At 42.8% G+C, this 23049-nt stretch overlaps 1 protein-coding gene across 1 annotated transcript in view; it reads right to left on the reverse strand.

Annotated features, from left to right (window-relative positions):
- gpr63 (G protein-coupled receptor 63) overlaps nt 1-23049 on the reverse strand; it is a 156620-nt gene that overhangs the window by 82006 nt on the left and 51565 nt on the right. Inside the window, exon 2 of the mRNA XM_078542286.1 lies at nt 20977-21115. The gene's annotated coding sequence lies outside the window, so the exon portion shown is untranslated. The remainder of the gene's footprint in view (nt 1-20976; nt 21116-23049) is intronic.

Consider the following 23049-nt stretch of genomic DNA (forward strand, 5'->3'; position numbering starts at 1 on the left):
GAAGGGAATTGCAGGTGGTGGTATTCCCATGCATTTGCTGCCCTTGTCCTTCTTGGTGTTAAGAGGACAAGGGTTTGAAAAGTGCTGTTATAGAAGCCTTGGTGAGTTGCTGCTGTGCATCCTATAGATGTTACACAAGGATGCCACTGTGCGTCAATGAATGTTCAAGATGGTGGATAGGTGCCAATCAAGCGGGCTGCTTTGTCCTGGATGGTGTCAAGTTTCTTGAGTGCTGCTGGACCTGCACACATCCAGGCAAGTGGAGAGCATTCCAACACACTCCTGACTTGTGCCTTGTAGATGGTAGAGGGGTTTTGGGGAGTCAGGAGCTGAGTTACTGCGCACAGAATTTCCAGGCCTCACATCTGATCTTGTAGTCACGAATGAAATGTAGATGCCTTGCCACTTATCAGCCCAAGCCTGAATGCTGTCCAGGTATTGCTGCATTTGGACATGGACTGCGCCAGTATCTGAGCAGTCGCGAATGATGCTGAACATTGTGCAATCATCAGCGAACATCCCCACTTCTGGCCTTAAGATGGAAGGATGGTCATTGATGAAGCAGCTGAAGATGGTTGGGCCGAGGACACAAAACTGAGGAACGCCTGCAGTGATGTCCTGGAGCTGTGTTGACTGACCTCCAACAACGACAACCATCTTCCATTGTGCTAGGAATGACTCAAGCCAGTGGAGAATTCCTCCCCCCCCTGATTCCCATCACACCACACACATTCATACCCTCCACCAGCGATGCACAGTAACAGCAGTATGTACCATTTACAAGATGCACTGCAGGAATTCGACAGCACCTTCCAATCCCACGATCACTATCACGGAGTCGCAGAATCACACGGTGCAGAAGAGGCCCTTCGGCCCATTGAGTCTGCATGAACACATGAGAAACACCTGACTTACCTCATTTAACTAATCCCATTTAACAGTTTTTCCTCACATCCCCCCCAAACCTTCTGCCCCTCATCTTGAACTTGTGTCCCCTAATGACTGACCCCTCAATTAAGTGGAACAGTTGCTCCCTATCCACCCTGTCCATGCCCCTCATAATCTTGTACACCTCGATCAGGTCGCCCCTCAGTCTTCCCTGCTCCAACGAAAACAACCCAAGTCTATCCAACCTCTCTTCATGACTTAAATGTTTCATCCCAGGCAACATCCTGGTGAATCTCCTCTGCACCCCCTCCAGTGCAATCATATCCTTCCTATAATGTGGCGACCACAACGGCACACAGTACTCCAGCTGTGGCCTCACCAAGGTTCTATACAATTCCAACATGATCTCCCTACTTTTGTAATCTATGTCTCGATTGATAAAGGCAAGTGTCCCATATGCCTTTTTCACCACCCCACTAACATGCCCCTCCGCCTTCAAAGATCCATGGACACACACACCAAGGTCCCTTTGTTCCTCAGAACTTCCTAGTATCATGCCGTTCATTGAATACTTCTTTGTCAAATTACTCCTTGCAAAGTGTATCACCTCACACTTTTCAGGGTTAAATTCCATCTGCCACTTTTCTGCCCATTTGACCATCCCGTCGAGATCTTCCTGTAGTCCAAGACACTCAACCTCACTGTTAACCACCGAGCCAATCTTTGTGTCATCCGCAAACTTACTAATCCTACCCCCAACATAGTCATCTCTGTCATTTATATAAATGACGAATAATAGGGGACCGAGCACAGATCCCTGTGGTATGCCACTGGACACTGGCTTCCAGTCACTAAAGCAGCCTTCTGTCAGAGAAACATAGAAACATAGAAACTAGGAGCAGTAGGCCATCTGGCCCTTCGAGCCTGCTCCACCATTCATTATGATCATAGCTGATCATCCAACTCAATAGCCTGCTCCCGCTTTCTCTTCATACCCTTTGATCCCTTTCGCCCCAATAGCTATATCTAACTCCTTCTTGAAAACAAACAATGTTTTGGTCTCAACTACTTTCTGTGGTAATGAATTCCACAGGCTCACCACTCTCTGGGTGAAGAAATTTCTCCTCATCCCAGTCCTAAATGGTCTACCCAATATCCTCGGACGGTGACCCCTGGTTCTGGACTCCCCAACCATCGGGAACATCCTTCCTGCATCTACTGTGTCTAGACCTGTTAAAATTTTATAAGTTTCTACGAGATCCCATCCTCATTCTTCTGAACTCCAGCGAATATAATCCTAATCAACTCAATCTCTCCTCATATGTTAGTCCCGCCATCCAAGGAATCAGTCGGGTTACCCTTCGCTGTACTCCTTCTATAGCAAGTACATCCTCCCTCAGATAAGGAGACCAAAACTGCACACAATATTCCAGGTGTGGTCTCACCAAAGCCCTGTACAATTGCAGCAAGAGATCCCTGTTCCTGTACTGGAATCCTCTGGCTATGAAGGCCAACACACCATTTGCCTTCTTTACCGCCTGCTGCACCTGCAGGCTTACCTTCAGCAACTGGTGTACAAGGACACCCAGGTTCTCGTTGCACATTCCCCTCTCTCAATTTACAGCCATTCAGATAATAATCTGCCTTCCTGTTTTTGCTATCAAAATGGATAACCTCACATTGATCCACATTATATTGCATCTGCCATGCATTTGCCCACTCACTCAGCTTGTCCAAATCACACTGAAGCATCTCTGCATCCTCCTCACAGCTCACCCTCCCGCTCAGCTTTGTGTCATCTGCAAATTTGGAGCTATTACATTTAGTTCCCTCATCGAAATCATTAATATATATTGTGAATAACTGGGGTCCCAGCACCAATCCCTGCGGTACCCCACAAGTCACTGCCTGCCATTCGGAAAAAGACCCGTTTATTCCTACACTTTGTTTCATGTCTGCCAACCAGTTTTCTATCCATCTCAATACACGACCCCAATCCCATGCGCTATAATTTTACAAGCTACTCTCTTATGTGGGACATTTATGAAAGCCTTCTGAAAGTCCAAATAAATCAGATCCACTGGCTCCCCCTCATCAACTTTACTAGTTACGTCCTCGAAAAATTCCAGTAGATTTGTCAAGCACGATTTCCCTTTCATAAATCCATGCTGACTCAGTCCGATTCTGCCACTGTTTTCCATGTGCTCAGCTATTAAATCTTTTACAATGGACTCTAGGATTTTCCCCACTACTGACATCAGGCTGACTGGTCTATAATTCCCTGTTTTCTCTCTGCCTCCCTTTTTAAATAGTGGGGTTAAATTAGCTACCCTCCAATCTGTAGGAACTGTTCCAGAGTCTATAGAATCTCGGAAGATGACCACCAATGCATCCACTATTTCCAGGGCCACTTCCTTAAGTACCCTGGGATGTAGATTATCAGTCCCCGGGGATTTATCGGCCTTCAATCCCATCAATTTCCCCAACACCATTTCCCTACTAATACTGATTTCTTTCAGTTCCTCCTTCTCACTAAACGCTGTGTTCCCCAACATTTATGGTATGTTATTTGTGCCCTCCTTTGTGAAGACAGAACCAAAGTATGTATTTAGTTGGTCAGCCATTTCTTTGTTCCCCATTATAAATTCCCCTGTTTCTGACTGTAAGGGACCTACATTTGTCCTCACCAATCTTTTTCTCTTCACATACCTATAGAAACTTTTACAGTCAGTTTTTATGTTCCCTGCAAGTTTACTCTCGTGCTCTATTTTCCCCTTCTGAATCAATCCCTTGGTCCTCCTTTGCTGAATTCGAAACTGCTCCCAATCCTCAGGTTTGTTGTATTTTCAGGCCAATTTGTATGCCTCTTCCTTGCATCTAATACCATCTCCAATTCCCCTTCTAAGCCATGGTTTGGCCACCTTTCCTGTTTCACTTTTGCGCCAGACAGGAATAAACAATTGTTGCAGTTCACCCATGTGCTCTGTGAATGTATGCCATTGCCTATCCGCCATCATCCCTTTAAGTAATGTTTCCCAATCCATTATAGCCAACTCACGCCTCATACCATCATAATTTCCTTTATTAAGATTCAGGACCCTAGTCTCAGAATCAACTACGTCACTCTCCATCTTGATGAAGAATTCTATCATATTATGGTCGCTCATCCCCAAGGGGCCTCGCACAACTAGATTGCCAATTATTCCATTCCCTTTACACAATACCCAGTCGAGGATGGCCTGTTCTCTCGTTGGTTCCTCAATGTGTTGGTCCAGAAAAACATCCCGTATACACTCAAGGAATTCCTCCTCTACGGTATTGTTACTAATTTGATTTGCCCAATCTATATGCATATTAAAGTCACCCATAATTACAGGTGTTTCTTTATTACATGTGTCATCACCCTCTGTCTCCTACAACTAAGCCAGTTTTGAATCCACCTTATCAAATTACCCTGCATCCCATGTGCATTTGCTGTCTTTGTAAGTCTCCCATCTGGGAGCTTGTCAAAAGCTTTGCTGAAATCCATATAAACTACATCAACTGCACTACCCTCATCTACACACCTGGTCACCTCCTCAAAAAATTCAATCAAATTTTTTAGGCATGACCTCCCTCTGGACAAAGCCATGCTGACTATCCCTGATCAAACCTTGCCTCTCCAAGTGGAGATAGATTCTCTCCTTCAGAATTTTCTCCAATAGTTTCCCTACCAATGACGTGAGACTCACTGGTCTGTAGTTCCCTGGCTTATCTCTACAACCCTTCTTAAATAGCGGAACCACATTAGCTGTTCTCCAGTCCTCTGGCACCTCCCCCGTGGCCAGAGAGGAATTAAAAATTTGGGTCAGAGCCCCTGTGAACTCCTCCCTTGCCTTCCTCAGCAGTCTGGGACACAAATCATCCGGACCTGGAGATTTCTCCACTTTTAAGCCTTGTCACTCCCTTTATCAATTTGCTCAAGAACCTCGCAGTCTCTCTCCCTGAGTTCGATACCTTCATCCTCATTCTCTTGGGTGAAGACGGATGTGAAGTATTCGTTCAACACTCTACCGATGTCCTCTGGCTCTACCCATCGATTGCCCCCTTGGTCCCTAATGGGCCCTTCTCTTTCCCTGGTTATCTTCTTCCCATTGATATACTTATAGAATATCTTGGGATTTTCCCTACTTTTACCAGCCGGAGCTTTCTCATATCCCCTCTCTGCTCTCCAAATTGCTTTGTTGAGCCTGTACCCTCCCCATTTCCTTTTTGAACGCCCCCACTACTCTTTTGTAGATTTCCCCACAAGTAGCTGTTCCCAGTCTACCTTGGCCAGATCATGCCTTGTTTTACTAAGATCCGCTCTCCCCCAATCCAAAACATTTTTTTGCAACTTTTCTATTTCTTTGTCCATAACAAACTTAATTTATACCATGTTGTGGTTGCTATCACTAAAATGCTCACCCACCACCACCTCAGCGATCTGCCCAGCTTCATCCCCCAGAATTAGGTCCAGCACTGCGCCGTCCCTTGTTGGACCCTCTACATATTGACCTAAAAAGTTCTCCTGTACACATTTCAAGAAATCCACTCCATCCAAGCCCTTAACACTATGTCTATCCCAATTAATGTTGGGAAAGTTGAAATCACCTAATATAATTACCCTATTGTTATTGTTTTTACACACCTTCGCAAATTTTGCACATATTTGCTCCTCAATTTCCTGCTATCTGGGGGTCTCTAATAAACACTTAACAATGTGGCTGCCGCTTTTTATTCCTAAGCTCTACCCACAAAGCTTCATTCGATGCCCCCTCCAAGATATCATCTCTCCTTACTGCAGTAACTGACTCCTTAACTAATAATGCAATGCCTCCTCCTCTTTTACCCCCTCCCCTGTCTCGCCTGAAGATTCTATATCCCGGAATGTTGAGCTGCTAATCCTGCCCCTCCCTCAACCACGTCTCAGTGATGGCTAATATATCATAATTCCACGTGTCAATCCTCACCCTTAACTCATCCGTTTTACCTGTAATACTCCTGGCATTAAAGTAGAAGCTATCTAGACATACCTTACTCCCCTGAAACTTAATACAGCTGTACTCCCTCTGACATGTTGTTTTATTGTATTATGATGTGTCCCTATTCTGCTAACATTCTGTGTCCCCTCCCACTGCCGAATTAGTTTAAACTCCTCTCAACAGCACTAGCAAACCCGACCACAAGGATGTTGGTCCTGCTCTGGTTCAGATGTAGACCGTCCTGCTTGTACAGGTCCCACCTTCCCAGAAATGGTCCCAGTGATCCAGGAATGCAATACCCTCCCTCCTACACCAACTCTTAAGCGACGTATTCATCTGCACTATTCTCCTATTTCTGTGCTCACTAGCATGTGGCACTGGGAGTAATCCAGAGATTATAACCTGAGAGGTCCTGCTTTTCAGTCTACTGCCTAACTCCCTGAATTCTTGATGCAAGACCTCATCCCTCGTTCTACCTATGTCATTGGTACCAACATGTACCATGACCTCTGCCTTATCACCCTCCCCCTTCAGGATGCCCTGCAGCCGTTCAGTGACATCCTGGACCCTGGCATCAGGGAGGCAACACACCATCCTGGAGTCACGCTGACAGCCACAGTAGCGCATATCTGTTCCCCTGACAATAGAATCCTCTATTACTATTGCTCTTCCTCGCTTCCTCCCCTCCTGTACAGTCAGGCTGCTTGTGATGCCAGAAGTTTGGCTCTGTCAGCATTCCCTGGAGGAATCAACATCCAAAATGGAATACTGATTTGCGAACGGGACCCCAGGAGACTCCTGAACTACCTGCCTGTTTCTCTTGGACTGCCTGGTGGTCACCCATTCCCTTCCTTCCTCAGTGTGACCACATCTCTAAACGTGCTAACCACGATGCTCTCAGACTCGCGGATGCTCCACAATATCCCCAGCCGCCATTCCAGCTCTGAAACGCGAGCTTCCGGGAGCTGCAGCTGGACACACTTCCTGCACACATGCTGGTCCCGGGCATTGGAATCGTTCCCGGCTTCCCACATGGAGCACGAGGAGCACATCATGGCTTTGAGCTCTCCTGCCATGACTTATCCCTTTAAATTAAACCTTTTAAATCAATTACTTCATGGCCTTTCTTTCCTGATCCTCGTTACTACAGAATATGCAAACTATAAACCACAAAAAGACCTTAAACTATAAGCGATAAAAGTAGGAAATACTTACCTGACCTTACCCACTACTTACCAGTCATTCCTCTCCCTTGTGGCCTTTACTTTTGCAGCAGGGCAAGACCAGTCTCTGAAGATTTAAGTAGTTAGATAGCGAAGAAAAAATGCAAAGAGCACCCCCTCTGCACCGAATCCCCACTGTGCACCAAATTGCCAATACCCACACTCACTTTGGCTGAGATTCACTCAGGTCTCTCCCCTGCTCGTATGCAAGCATCTGTGGGACTACCATCTAGAAGGACAAGGGCAGCAGATAGATGGGAATGCCACCACCTGGAAGTTCCCCTCCAAATCACTCACCATCCTGATTTGGAAATATATCGCTGTTCCTTCACTGTCGCTGGGTCAAAATCCTGGAACTCCCTTCCTAACAGCGCTGTGGGTGTACCTATATCACATGACTGCAGCGGTTCAAAAAGGCAGCTTAACACCACTTTCTCAAGGGCAACTAGGGATGGGCAATAAATGCTGGTCCAGCCAGAGAAGCCCACGCTCCATGAATGAATATAATTTTTAAAAAATCTTCAAGCTGAAGACAAGACTTAGTCTCCACTAGGACTGTGCAGTGGTCTCTCCTACCAATACTGTAATGGATAGATGCATCTGTGGCAAGTAGACTGGTGAGGACAAGGTGAAGTAGGATTTTCCCTCTTGTTGATGGAGTTAGAGGAAGTAGAGTGGGAGAAGGTTTGGGTGGAGCACAAACACTGGCATGGACCTGTTGGGCCAAATGGCTTTGTCTGTGCTGTTCTGTAAATACAATGTAGTTAGAAGGGTTTGCATTTCATTAAACTGAACAAACGCTTGCCTGCCCACCATCTACAAGGCATGAGTCAAGAGTGTGATGGAATACTCTCCATTAGCCTTCAACCACACTCAAAATGCTCAACGCCATCCAAGGCATAGTAGCCTGCTTGAGTGACACTCCATCCACCATGTAAACGTTCATTCCCTCCACCACCGGTGCAGTGGCAGCAGTAGGTACCTCCATTAAGATGCAGTGAAGCAGCTTAAGGTGATGAATAAGAGGCCATAAGTATGACGAAAACCAAGTTAATAGGTTTGGGACAAGCTGATTTTGAGGGGCTGAGAATAGAGCTTGGGAAAATAAAGTGGGGAATTATATTGGTAAATAACAATGAGAAACATTTAAAACAGTGTCATTTAAAACTGTGTTCAACGGAGTGCAGGAAAAGTAGGTTCTGCTATGAGTAAAGAATAAACTAAACACTAGTTGAACTCAAAGGATGAATAAAGACAGAAGGGAACAATTGAAGATTAGGAAAGAGGCACCCATTAAGTATGTAGACAGCAGTGGAATGCATGGTAAGAGATATTATAAAGAGATTGGGAGACAAGTAAAAAAAAAACAATTAAGAAGGTAAAGAGGAACTAAATTATCAAGGAACAAAATAGTAAAATATTTTACAGGCACATTAATAAAAAAGGAAGGCTATGTTGGAAATAGGACCATTAAGGAGGAATAGATAGGATAATATCACAGGTCAAGGTAGAGAGATGACAAAAATATTAAATGGGCTCTTATCTTACTGAGCAGCCTCCTGTGCGGCACCTTGTCAAAGGCCTTCTGGAAGTCCAAGTAGATAACATGCATTGGCTCTTCTTTGTCTAACCTACTCGTTACCTCCTCAAAGAATTCTAACAGATTTGTCAGGCATGACCTCCCCTTGGTGAAACCATGCTGACTTTGCCCGATTTTACAATGCACTTCCAAGTATTCTGAAATCTCATCCTTAATAATGGACTCTAAAATCTTACCAACGACCGAGGTCAGGCTAATTGGCCTGTAATTTCCCGTCTTTTGCCTCACTCCCTTCTTAAATAGGGGGGTTACATTAGCGATTTTCCAGTCCTCTGGGACCCTCCCTGACTCGAGTGATTCCTGAAAGATCACCACTAACGCCTCCACTATCTCTTCAGCTATCTCCTTCAGAACTCTGGGGTGTAATCCATCTGGTCCAGGTGATTTATCCACCTTCAGACCTTTCAGTTTTCCTAGCACCTTCTCCTAGGTAATGGCCACCATACTCACCTCTGCCCCCCGACTCTCTTGAACTTTGGGGATGTTACTCGTGTCTTCCACCGTGAAGACTGACGCAAAGTACCTATTCAGTTCCTCCGCCATTTCTTTGTTCCCCACTACTACTTCTCCAGCATCATTTTCCGGCGGCCCAATGTCCACTTTTGCCTCTCTCTTCCCCTTTATATATCGAAAAAAACTCTTGCAATCTTCTTTTATATTACTGGCTAGTTTACCCTCGTATTTAATCTTCTCCCTCCTTACTTCTTTTTTAGTTGTCCTCTTTTGGTCTTTGTAGGCTTCCCAATCCCCCGGTTTCCCACTGTTCTTCACGGATCATTCTTCTGAACTCCAGCGAATATAATCCTAATCGACTCAATCTCTCCTCATATGTCAGTCCCGCCATCCCAGGAATCAGTTGGGTAAACCTTCACTGCACTCCCTCTATGGCAAGTACATCCTTCCTCAGATAAGGAGACCAAAACTGCACACAATATTCCAGGTGTGGTCTCACCAAGGTCCTGTACAATTGCAGCAAGACATCCCTGTTCCTGTACTGGAATCCTCTGGCTATGAAGGCCAACATACCATTTGCCTTCTTTACCGCCTGCTGCACCTGCATGCTTACCTTCAGTGACTGGTGTATAAGGACACCCAGGTCTCGTTGCACATTCCCCTCTCTCAATTTATAGCCATTCAGATAATAATCTGCCTTCCTGTTCTTGCTACCAAATTGGATAACCTCACATTGATCCACATTATACTGCATCTGCCATGCATTTGCCCACTCACTTAGCTTGTCCAAATCACACTGAAGCATCTCTGCATCCTCCTCACAGCTCACCCTCCCACCCAGCTTTGTGTCATCTGCAAACTTGAAGATATTACATTTAATTCCCTCATCTAAATCATGAATATATATTGTGAATAACTGGGGTCCCAGCACCGATCCCTGCGGTACCCCACTAGTCACTGCCTGCCATTCGGAAAAAGACCTATTTATTCCTACTCATTGTTTCCTGTCTGCCAACCAGTTTTCTATTCGTCTCAATACACTACCCCCAATCCCATGCGCTTTAATTTTACACGCCAATCTATTATGTGGGACTTTGTTGAAAGCCTTCTGAAAGTCCAAATAAACCACATCCTCTGGCTCCCCCTCATTAACTTTACTAGTTACGTCCTCGAAAAATTCCAGTAGATTTGTCAAGCATGATTTCCCTTTCATAAATCCATGCTGACTCTATCCGATTCTGCCACTGTTTTCCATGTGCTCAGCTATTAAATCATTTATAATGGACTCTAGAATTTTCTCCACTACTGACGTCAGGCTGACTGGTCTATAATTCCCTGTTTTCTCACTGCCTCCCTTTTTAAATAGTGGGGTTACATAAGCTACCCTCCAATCTGTAGCTACTGTTCCAGAGTCTATAGAATCTCGGAAGATGACCACCAATGCAAGCACGGGCTGGTTGGGTACAGTCTGTACCTTGCCCAATGCGAACAGTGGAAAGGATATGCTGTTTGATGCAAGCTACCAGTCTTTGGTCCCTAAGGCCTACATACCTTGCATCACACTGGGACTGAAATTCATATACTACATTACCATTTTTGTGATAGGCGGAACATCTTTTTGGGTTGATGGCAGCATCCTGTTAGTGGCGAATACGACTCGTGTTACTACTGCATAGTAGCAGCGTGAAACGGCTAGCTTTACCTGTTGTTCAAATTTTTGAGATACGTTGCCCTTCCAGGGTAATCCAAGGGAGACTAAGCATTTTTCAGGGCTGCAAGTGATGGCCTTGAGCGAGTTTGTGATTTTTACAACGTGAAATAATCTGATCAGTGTAGCCATTATCCCGTAGGGTGGCTTTGATGTGTCCTATTCTAGCATCAAGTTTGCATGGCTCAGGCCCTATTTACCAGATTGCCGATAAGGCCCATCTTACAGTGCGTGAATGTAAGAATCCTAAAGTGTGTATTGTAAGCTTAGAATGCGAAATATTATCAAAAAGACAAAGTTAAGGGCACTCTACCTGAATGCACACAGCATTCGCAACAAGATGATTTAAAAGCACAAATAGAGGTGAATGCGTATAATCTAATTGCCATTACAAAAACAAGGCTACAGGGTGACCAAGACTGGAAACTGAATAGTCAAGGATATTCGACATTTAGGAAGGAAATGCAAAAAAGGAAAAGGAGATTTTGTTGCACTGATAATAAGGGATGGGATCAGTATATTAGTCAGGGAGGATCTCAGATCAGAAGAACAAAATGTAGAATCTGTTTGGATGAGCTAAGAAACAGCAACGGGCAACAAACCTTGGTAGGAGTTGTTTATAGGCCACCAACCAGTAGTGGTAATGTGGGGCATGGTATTAATCAGGAGATTAGAGAAGAATGCAGCATGAGTCATACAATAATCATGGGTCACTTCAATCTGCATATAGGCTGGACAAATCTAATGAGCACTAATGCTGTGGAGGACTAGTTTCTGGAGTGTTACAGGGATGGTTTTCTAGAGCAGTATGTTGAGGAACCAACTAGAGAAAGGGCTACTTTAGATCTAGTATTCTGTAACAAGAAAAGGCTAATTAATAATCTAGTAGTAAAAGAATCTTTGGGATGAGTGATCATACTAGGATTTTACATTACGTTTGAAAGTGAGGTAGTTCAATCTGAAGCCAGAGTATTAAACTTGAACAAAAGAAATTATGAAGGTATGAGGGGCAAACTGGCTGAGGTGGGTTGGGAAAATACATTAAAAAGGTATGACAGTACATAGACAATGTATAGCGTTTAAAGAATTATTACACAGTTTACAGCAACATTCCTTCAAGGCACAAAAACCCAAAAAGAAAAAAGTCAGTCAACTATGGCTAACAAACCATGTAAAAGATTGTACAAGATTAAAAGAAAAGGCCTATCAAGTTGCCAGAAATAGCAGTAAGCCTGAAGATCGGGAGCATTTGAGAAAATAGCAAAGGAGGACCAAGGGACAATATAATATGAATGTAAACTAGCAAAAAACGTTGAAAAGAGACTGTAAAAGCTTCTATAGCTACATAAAAAGAAAATGTCTGGCTAAGGCAAAAGTGGGCGCATTACAGGAATAGTCAGGAGATCTCATAATGGGAATAGAGAAATGTCAGAGAAGCTAAATGATTACTTTGCGTCTGTCTTCACTAAGGAAGATACAAGAAATCTCCCAGAAATAGAGATCCAAGGAACCAGGGAGAATGAGGAATTGAAGGAAATTTGTATTGGTAAGCATGTTGCATTGGAGAAATTAATAGGACTGAAGGTTTATAAGTCCCCGAGATATGCTATTCTACATCCCAGAGTGTTGAAAGAGGTAGCTATGGAGATACTGGATGCATTGGTGATCATCTTCCAAAATTCTATAGATTCTGAAATGGTTCCTGCAGATTGGAAGGTAGCAAATGCATCTCCACTATTTAAGAAAGTAGGGAGGGAGGAAACGGGGAACTACGGGCCTGTTAGACTTACATCAGAAGGGAAAATGCAAAAATCTATTATTAGGACGCAATAAATGGATACTTGGATAATAATGATCTGATTGAGCACAATCAACATTTATTTTTGAATGAGAAATCATAATTGACAAACCTGTTGGAGTTGTTTGAGGATGTTACTAACAGAATTGATAAAAGGGACTCGGTGGATGTAATATACTTGGATTTTCAGAAGGCTCTTGATAAAGTCCTCCACAGGAGGTTGGTTAGCAAAATTGAAGCACATGGGATATGGGGATAATACACTGACATGGATTAAGGATTGGCGAAAGGGCACAAAACAGAGTAGGGATAAACGGGCCATTCCCATGTTAGCAGGCTGTGACAAGTGCAGTAAAGCAAGGATCAGTACTTGGGTCCCAGCTGTTCACAATATATATCAGTGATTTGGATGTGGAGGGCAAATGTAATATTTTCAAGTTCGCGCAGTGACACAAAGCTAGCTGGAAATTTATGTTGTTAGGAAGGTGCAAAGCAGTTCAAGGGGATTTGGACAGACTTAGTGAGTGGGCAAGGAGATGAAGATGGAAAGTAATGTGGAAAAATGTGAGGCTATCCACTTTGGTAGGAGAAACAGATGTGCAGAATATTTCTTAAATGGTAAGAGATTAGAAAGTGTAGATATACAAAGGGACCTGGGTGTTCTCATCAATAAGACACTGAAAGCTAACATGCAGGTGCAGCAGGCAATTAGGAAGGCTAATGGTATGTTAGCCTTTATCACAAGAGGATTTGAGTATTGGAGTAGCGAAACCTTGCTTCAAGAGAACCTTGGTTAGACTGCACCTGGAATGCTGTGTGCAGTTTTTGTCCCCTTACCTTTGAAAGGATATTATTGCCATAGAGGGAGTGCAGTGAAGGTTTACCGGACTTGTTCCCGGGATGGTGGGACTATCCTCTGAAGAGAGATTGAGTAGACTGGGCCTGTATTCGCTAGAGTTTTGAAGAATGGGAAATGATCTCATTGAAACCTACAGAATACTTAAAGGAATAGACAGGGAAGCTACAGGGAAGATGTTTCCCCTGGTTGGGCAGTCTTGAACGAGGGGACACAACTTCAAAATAAGAGGGAAGCCACTTAGGATTGAGATGAGAAGAAATTGTTTTGCTCAGAGGGATTCTCTACCCCAGTGGGCTGTGGAAGCTCAGTCATTGAGTATGTTTAAAGCAAAAATTGACAGATTTCTAAATATCGATGACATAAAGGGGTATGGGATTGTTTGGGGAAAAAGGCATTAAAGAGGATGATCAGCCAAGATCGTATTGAATGGTGGAGCAGGCTCGACAGGATGAATGGCCTACTCCTGCTTCTATGTTCCTAGATCACTTATTACTTGGATGGTGAAAGCCTAGGTGATGTAGAGGAACAAAGGGATTGCAGAGTACAAAAGATCAAATCACTAAAAGTTGTGCCACAGATTAGCAAAGTGATAAAAAAGTGAACCAAGCACTAGGCTTTATTTCTAGAGGGATAGAATTATAAAGTAGGGAAGTTCTGCTCAACCTGTATTGATCCTTGGGTAGAACACAGAGTACTGCATACAGTTCTGGCTGCCATTGTTATGACACAGCAGTTGGTAAAGACTGAGTTGTTTAAATCCCAGAGGGAAACTTGAACAACTGTTATGACCTATATTTTCAATTGGTATGTTTGAGATGCAGCTCTGAATTCAGGAATAAAACTGCCATGCCTCCAGAGGTTTTTTTTTATATAAATCTAAATTAAACATTCATTAATTTAACAACAAATTTAAATACATACACATGTCTACAAATTACTACCATAATAACTTTTAAACAAATCCCCAAATTAATCACTCCCAGGTAAATCTTCATCAAGATTCGGGAGCAGGCGCAGAGCTGGTCACCGCCTGCAATCGGCTGCGCAACGCCATTTTACGCAGGCGGGCCAATTCAGGCCTGCCCAGTGTAATGCGTGGCTACCTGGGGCAGGAGGAGGAGGGAGAGTCAGGGCCTGCGTTCTTTCGTGCATGCGTGCAAAAGAGCGCAACAATCTTCCTGAGGCCTGGGGTTGCCTCAGGGAGATTGAATGGATTAGAAAACTTCTTAATAAATAAAGTAAAAATTTATTTAAACATGTCCCCTCATGTAACAGTGTCACATGAGCTGGGACATATTTGTGAAGTTAGGAAAATTTATTTATTTATTATGTAAAAGCTTCAAAAAACGTCATCCCACCCGTGGATGAGGTTTCCTGAAAAACGCGAAAGCCGCTTGGGCTCTGCGCCTGCCCGCCAACCTTAAGGTTGGATGGGCAGCGTTCTTAACAAGTTTAAATACTTTTTTAATGGCCTTAATAGGCCGTTGACAGTTCGGCAGGTGCGTATTCTCTCTTTCTATTCACCCAATCAAAATCTTTCGTAATTTTAAAAGACCTCTATTAGGTGACCAGTCAGCCACCTGTTTTCAAAAGAAAAGAGAACCAACTGCTCTATCCTTCCCTGATACATATACCCCGCACATTTCTGGTATCATTCTCACAAATTAATTAATTAATTAATTAGTTAGATGGATAAATAAATCAGGATGCACGCCCAATGTCATCGCCCTTCATTTTACGCTCGGCGTGTCAGGCCCACCCCCACATGTCAACCGGAAGATTCAGCCCATAGACTTTAAACAGACACCAGGCAAAGCCCTTTTGACCTTACGAATTCAAAATGAGGTTCCTTTGCAGAACAGTTGTAGGGCTTACAGGCTGGTTAGATCTTAAATGTCTCTGACTCTTACACAAACTCCTTTCTGTTTATACCTAGCTTCCCCTTTGAATGTAAATTTTCCATTGTGTTACTAGTTTTTTTTAAATTTTACCCCTCCTAAGAATAATCCCTCATTCCACCAATTTTAGTAGTAATATAAACACATTGCTTGGCGTCTCCCAGCTAGATGCAAGATTTTACCCATTCTTTTGAATGGTTTATTTAAAAATGTAAACTGCACTCTTTCTTTTAACTAACTTATGTTTATCTAATTAACACCTCAAAACTACTGCACATAAAAGCACTCAGACTTGCTGGCATTAATCCAATTAATCCACACACAGGCACACACACAGACACAGGCCCTACTATAATTCCAATTTAACAGTAATTTCCAATAACATTATAGACATTAATATCTCTTCATGACAGTCATATTATAAAAAGGATAGAGAAACAATAGAGGGGTTGCAGAGAAGATTTATAAGAATGGTACCAGAAATGTGTGGGTATATGTATCAGGAAAGGATTGAGGGGCTGGTTCTCTTTTCTCTTGAAAAAAAGGTGGCTGATTGGTCACCTAATAGAGGTCTTTAAAATTATGAAAGATTTTGATAGTGTGAATAGAAAGAGAGAACGTATCCTCTTATGGGGCAGAACAAACTAGAGGCCTTCAATATAAGATAGTCACCAAGGAATTCGCAAGAAACATCTTTACCCAGAGTCATAGGAATGCAGAACTTGCTACCACAGGGAATGGTTGAAGCGAATAACATAGATGCAGAAGCTAGGCAAGCATTTGAGAGAGAAAGAAATAGATAGTTATGATGGTAGAATCAGATGAAAAAAAGATGACAGGGGGCTTGAATGGAACATAAACATAAGCATGGCTTGTTCTGTGCATACATGCTGCGTAATCCTTTGCAACTCGCCAAGCTTCCTTCGATAGCACTTTTCAAACCTGGGACCTACACCGCCTGGAAGAACAAGAATAGCAGATGCATGGGAACATCAACACCTGCAAGTTCCCCTCCAAGTCACACACCATCCTGATTTCAATAGATATTGCCATTCTTCCACTGTTGAAGCATTAACATCCTGGAACTTACAACAGGTGTATTGCAGCAGTTCAAGAAGGCAGTTCATCACCACCTTCCCAAAGCCAACAGGCATGGGTGAAAAATGCTGGCCTTGCCAGTGACATTCACATCTCAAGAATGAATAAAAAAAGTAATCTTTGAAAATTAGAGTATGCTGACATGTTAAGCTGATGTTTTCGACACGGGAAGCAAAATTGATTACTCAAAATTGATTACAGGATACTGCAGCATAACTTGGTCATTCCTTCTTTCCATTGAAAATTCAAGTCACCAAAATCACAAACAGAGTGTTATCTGAATTCTTCCAGGCAGGGATAACCATGATTCTCAGTTCAGTTTCTGGTCCATGCTAAGTCCCAGCGTATCGACAGTGGGGGATTCAGTGATGGTAATGCCACTGAATACCAAGGGGCAATGGTCAGATTCTCTCTTGTTGGAGATGGTCATTGCCTGGCACTTGTTTCCAAGTCTCGTTGCATTTACACATGGACTGCTTCAGTATCTGACGAGTCGCGAATGGTGCTGAACATTTTGCAATCATCAGCGAACATCCCCACTTCTGACCTTAAGATGGGAGGAAGGTCATTGATGAAGCAGCTGAAGCTGGTTAGGCCTAGGACACTACCCTGAGGAAATCCTACAGTGATGTCCTGGAACTTGCGTGATTGACCTCCAACAACCACAACCATCTTCCTTTGTGCTAGGTATGACTCCAACCAACGGAGAGTTTACCCAGATTCCCACTGACTCCAGTTCTGCTAGTGCTCCTTGAGGCCAGTCGGTCAAATGCTGCCTTGGTGTCAAGGGCAGTCACTCCCACCTCATCTCTGGAGTTCAGCTCTTATATCCATGTTTGAAATTTGCACATGTTTGAGCCAATGCTGTAATGAGGTCAGAGCTGGGTGACCCTGGTGGAACCTAACGTTGTGCAGGTATTGCTGAAACTGCTTCCTCGATGCCCCTCACTACCATCATGGTTTCTCCACATGCTCTCAATGCTATTTATTTCATTACTTTGCACTCCTATTATATCCCATTGCATCACTCCCCTGTGATATTCTTAATTCCATTGTAATCTCCTCTCTCTGATCACCATCACATCCTGTCCACCTTAATTTCTGTTTGCTTTGTGAGGTGTGATTAATTTACTTCCTATGGCGATCCTTTCACCTCAATCACTTGGCGAATCATATTTGCTTTCCTCTGTTGTTCTTCCTCCTGTCCTATCCAACATTCCATGATAATCCTCATTCCCCGTCTCATTCCTTTCTTATCCTGTACTTTTTCTGCACCTCCGTATACTCCATACCTTTACTGTGCCCCTCACTGAAATCCCCTTTCCTTTTTCTCCTCTCTATAACCACTTAGGCTCTTTGTTGACTACCTATTCCTACTCCTCTGAGTTCCCAACCTTAGCTGTGGCAGCCAGATGGGTCAATATTTGCTATGGGGTCAGCAAGCTGGAAGGATTGAAGAGAAACCCTTTGCCTTGGCCCCTATACTGGTGGACACCAAAAAGCAATGGCAAGAAGGCTTGAGGAGGAACTCTGCCCAGAAACAGACAGCAGGAATTAATCGAGAAGCGGTGCTGAAATCCTGGCAGGGTAAAGTTTTGAAGCAGGACAACATCGCCAGGAGGGAAGCTGAGAGGGGCTCGGGACAGAGGAATGGGGGCACAATGCAGTCTGGTGAGCAGCATGGTTAGATTTTGGGGCAGTGCGTGTGTGTGAAGTGCAGCAAGAGTAACCTGGGAATTAGCTCAAGTTTCAGCAGTTGCGGCATAGGAAAAATAGGTGCTATTCTGTCACCAATGGCAGTGCAGCTGGACTACAGGAGGTGCAAACATTACAGCACCACCAGTGGGAAAGGGTCAAACTGTAATTATGGAACATAAATTTGACAGGACAATTCAAATTAAACATATTGACAAGGAAATGTTAACACAAAAGTGTTACTAAAAATAGCATGAACAGGAATTATATGCCCCATCTGTGTAAGATTTAGATTCGTTATTCTTGCATAGTATTGATCACTGTGAGTGAAAGGTTTTACAAAAACAGAAGTGCAATGCCAAAGGGTTATGAGGGATAATAATTTATTAGCATTGAAAACAGCCTTAGGAAAACTGGTAACGGATTCCTTAGTCCAGCAGGACTCGGATAACATCTAAGGATCAATCATAATTTTGGGTGGTGCCATCTAATTCTGAATAATTTAAGTGAGAAGTAGGTCCTGGTATCACCTGGAATGGAATCCTTATAGATAGTAACACTGTTTTGTTTTATTCATTCATGGGATGTGGGCGCCGCTGACTAGCCCAGCATTTATAGCCCATCCCTAGTTGCTCTCGAGAAGGTGGTGGTGAGCTGCCCTCTTGAACCGCTGCAGTCCATGTGGTGAAGGATGTCTCATCGTCATGGACAAGTGGAGGCAGGACTTGGAATACAATCAACAGTTTGAGTGCTTTGAAGGGGTCTTGTACCTGAGTGAGGTTGGAATGCTGGTGATCGGGCGCTCAAGACTTGCAGGATTTAAAAAGGAAAAGAGTTTGAAATTTGCATCCTTGCCCTTGCTGAGCATTTACTGGGATGGCAGTACCCAACATTCGCTTGTCTCAAGGAGAAATATGACTTGACTGCAATCCCCCACCCTCTTCCCCACTGCATTCCCATACCAAAGCTGTAGAAAAAAAAAAGAGTTGCTTGTACTGAGGAGAAAATGTTTTGCATGCATTCTCCCCCCAAGTGAAGATTTCCCCTCATAGGGACAAAATGGCCCACTGAAAAATATCAGCTCCTTAAACCTTTCCCACAATGTTATCCAAGAACCCCACCACTATCTCCACCATTGTCTTGGTCTCCTTCTCCTCCCACACATCCCCCCTGGCTGTGCTTTGCCCCCCATTTTTCCCCACTCCCTCATCACTTTTGCTCTCTCCCCCTTACCCACTCCCCTGTCACGCATTCCCCCGTCACACTCTTTTCCACTCCTTCGTCTTTCATCATTCCCCTTCTTTGTTTCATTTCTACCTCTCTCGTACTATCTGGTCTTCTCTCCTCTCTCTCTTACCTAAAACAAAACTGTTCCACTGAACTTAAATTCAAATAAAATTGGTATGACTCATCTGGTTATCGGTAATTTTTGAGATAAAATGTTCTGTGTGATTGTTCCAAGTGTGTGTTTTTTTAAGAAGAAAACTGAAGACAGATTGAAGTTGCTTTGGAATATATTGGGGATTTTCAAATATAGCACCAAAAATATTTGATAGCTTGCATTAGAAGAGATAAAGATACACATTTATAAAAAAAAAACTTCGTTTTGGCCAAATGTCTCTGAATTCAAAATACAAACAATTGCAACTGCTAAGTGCTCTTTGCTGTTCTACTGCCTCACATGTACAATCTGCATGACCAGTTTATATAAGCAGCAGCTTGTGTAGGAGGTATGTGACAATATCTAAATTTCAACTAGTAACTGAGTCACACAATTTCATTGGTGCCAAAAGCCCAAATACATGTAGCTCTAAGCTATTTGAATGGGAACACATGAAGTGGTTTAAGAAATGAACAAATGTAAAATGGTTCTGTAGTTTCTCATTTGGAATGAAAATCAGAGGTCAGATGAGACCTGAATCTGTTTAAAATCAATTTCTGACTGCCTGGCTGTAAACTCTGCAGATCGCATAACAAATAAATTCCATATTCAGCTGCCTACCCATCTATTATAATAGATTTGATTCTAAATGGCAAAAATGGTAGCAAAATTCTCCCTCTTTCATTTTATTGGTTATTTATTACTAAGCCTTATTTCAAAAAGGTCTGTGTACCACACGCTCTTTCGATTTAGCAATAAAAATGATACTATTCCTTAAGTTGACTAAATTAAAATAAAGACAGCCTCACGCCAATCACTTGTGCATTAGACTCAATGATATCACTTGCCTTGAAGTGAAAAGGTTTTTTTATACAAGGCCAACTTAAAAAGTTCAAGCCCATAATCTAGGTTGATTCTCCAGTGAATGGTTAGTGGTGCCACCTTTTGAATGAAGACCTAAACCATCTTCTCTCCTAGGTGGATATAGAATATCACATGGCACAATTGGAAAAGGAGTCATCCCAGTTTTCCTGACCAACATTGATCAATCAATCAACATCACCAAAATCAAATTATCTGGATTTCTACATAAACGTACACATAATAGGTGTTGCAGGGCATGAAGCAGACACTCTATTTAATTTTTAATACACTGATTTATTTGACTTAACATATTTCTCAACATAAGATTGAACATTTTTGTCATAAGTTTGAATCCCAGAGTTTTAACCTAACACCCACTTTCTCTTATTTTGAACTGTACAATATCACCACCGCCACATCCCCCCCACACCACCACCCCAAACATAATTATAATCATCTCTAAACAGGTAAACCGTTCCAGACCTGGAGTTAAAAGCAGAGTGCCTACCTGTTATCTGATCATCAGGCTGTCCATAATGTAGCTATGGCTCTAGAAAATTTTGTTTACAGCAACCTGGCCTCCTGGGCCCATGGCACAAATCCACAATGAACAGCTGTTCCCATAGCTGGAACAGTTACCTGGATTCCTGTGAAATATTCAAAAATAATTGCATCAATGATCCAGTTTCTCTCTACTCCACCAACTGAAATTTATTTGGAAACCCTTTTTGACTAAATTTAAGCAAAGAGCAATATGACCACCTTCTGGAGATAGAATTATCAATGTTTATCAAATTGTGAACAGCAATCTAACTTGATATTCATGTTCATAATTTGATTTTGAAGAACTTTAAAGCTGGGGGATGGGTGATTCATAAGAACAGAACAAATGGATTAATTTAGAAGGAGGGGAATCCTGGAAAAATTACTGAAATTTGGAGTAGGCGATCTGAAAAGACATCTTTAATTTGAAGATGTTATATACAAGGAGGACCCGTTAGTAACACTATGCAATGTTGCAGAGAAATTTGGCAAAGAAAAGTGGAAATTAGTTTAATTTTAACTTGATTTAATATTTTTTGATTAACATAAAAACACAATCCTTAATGTGCTACAGCAATCTGCTTACACAATATTTATACTTGATGTTTGTCTATGTTAACTGTGAAAATAATTAAAAATTGCATTATTTTTGCTCAAAGCATTGCTTTTATATATCTCACCAAGAGGATAATAAGGAAAGAATTTTAAGACAATGGGCAGAATATTACGCTCGGTGTGAGGGTGCACGCCAGACATGCCCGAGCGTAAAATGATGCGTGATGAAGTTGTTTGAGCATCCCGTGTCATTGCGCATGTCTCGCGATATTTCGTTTGGCGGGCGTGCGCCGGAGTCAGCTGCGCGTCCACCAACAATTAAAAGTGTTATTTTTGAATTAAAAACATGTCCCAGCTGATCTAACAGAGTCACATGAGGGGACGTGTTTTACGACAATTTTATTTCCTTCATTTTTTTTTAAAACATCGCTTCATCTCCCTAAAGCAGCTCCATGCCTCAGGGAGATTGAAGCGCTCTTTTGCACGCATGCGCAAAGATCACGCTAGGCTCGCTCACCCTCCTTCCCCTGCCCGCACAGGCAGCGCTGAGCGCTGCTGCTCACATTCCATGCTGGGCGGGCCTTAATTGGTCTGCCAGCGTGAAATTGCGGTGTGGAGCCGATCGCGGGTGGCGGTCAGCTTCCCTGCCGAGCACCCCTGCCAAGTGCAAAATCCTTCCCCATTTTTTTTTAGGACTGTGGAACAGCCTTTTTTCAAGAATAAAATTGGAAGAAAAGCTTAGCCAAAACAAGCAGTGATAATATAATTCCTGTCCTTTGGTTTGTGTAATAGAAAATAAGCCAAATATGTTCTAAGTATCTGCTTATAAGAACTGGCCATGATGGCCAGGTTTTCAATATATATTTGTTGTTGAAAAATAACTGTTTTAACACAGTGCCAACTTGCATCTTTAACATGGGAAAACATCCCAAGGTACTTCACAGGAGCATTATCAAATACAATTTAACACCCAGCCCAAAAAGGAGAGATTAAGACAGGTGGCCAAAACATTGCGAGGTAGATTTTAAGGAGTGCCGTAGAAAGAGAGTCAGGGATGTGCTGGTGGCGAAGGGGGAGAAGAATCCCAGACTTCAGGGACCATGCAGTGAATATGCAAGACAGCTGGCTCCTATGCCTAACTTGGTGAAAATGATAAAATGCATGGTTTAAAAAAAAATGTTAACACTGCTTGGATTATCAAAGTTGATACCAGTTGGCAAGTAGAAAGTGTCCATTTTAAAGCTCAAAACACCGTTTAAAAGTGAAATTGCGTATGAACTCTGTCGGCATAAAATCAAATTTATTTTAATTTTCAAATTTAAGTCACCATAAATTAGTAACATTTATGTAGTTGGTGTGTACTGAGGAAAAAGATTTGCAGAATTAGTGGTTCATGCACTGTAGGTATACCTACAGCACAGGAACTGCAGTGGTTTAAGAAGATGGCTCAAAACCTTCTAAAGGGGAATGAGGGATGGACAGT

This window comes from Cetorhinus maximus, chromosome 5 (genome assembly GCF_964194155.1).
Source record: "Cetorhinus maximus chromosome 5, sCetMax3.hap1.1, whole genome shotgun sequence".
Taxonomy (NCBI): domain Eukaryota; kingdom Metazoa; phylum Chordata; class Chondrichthyes; order Lamniformes; family Cetorhinidae; genus Cetorhinus; species Cetorhinus maximus.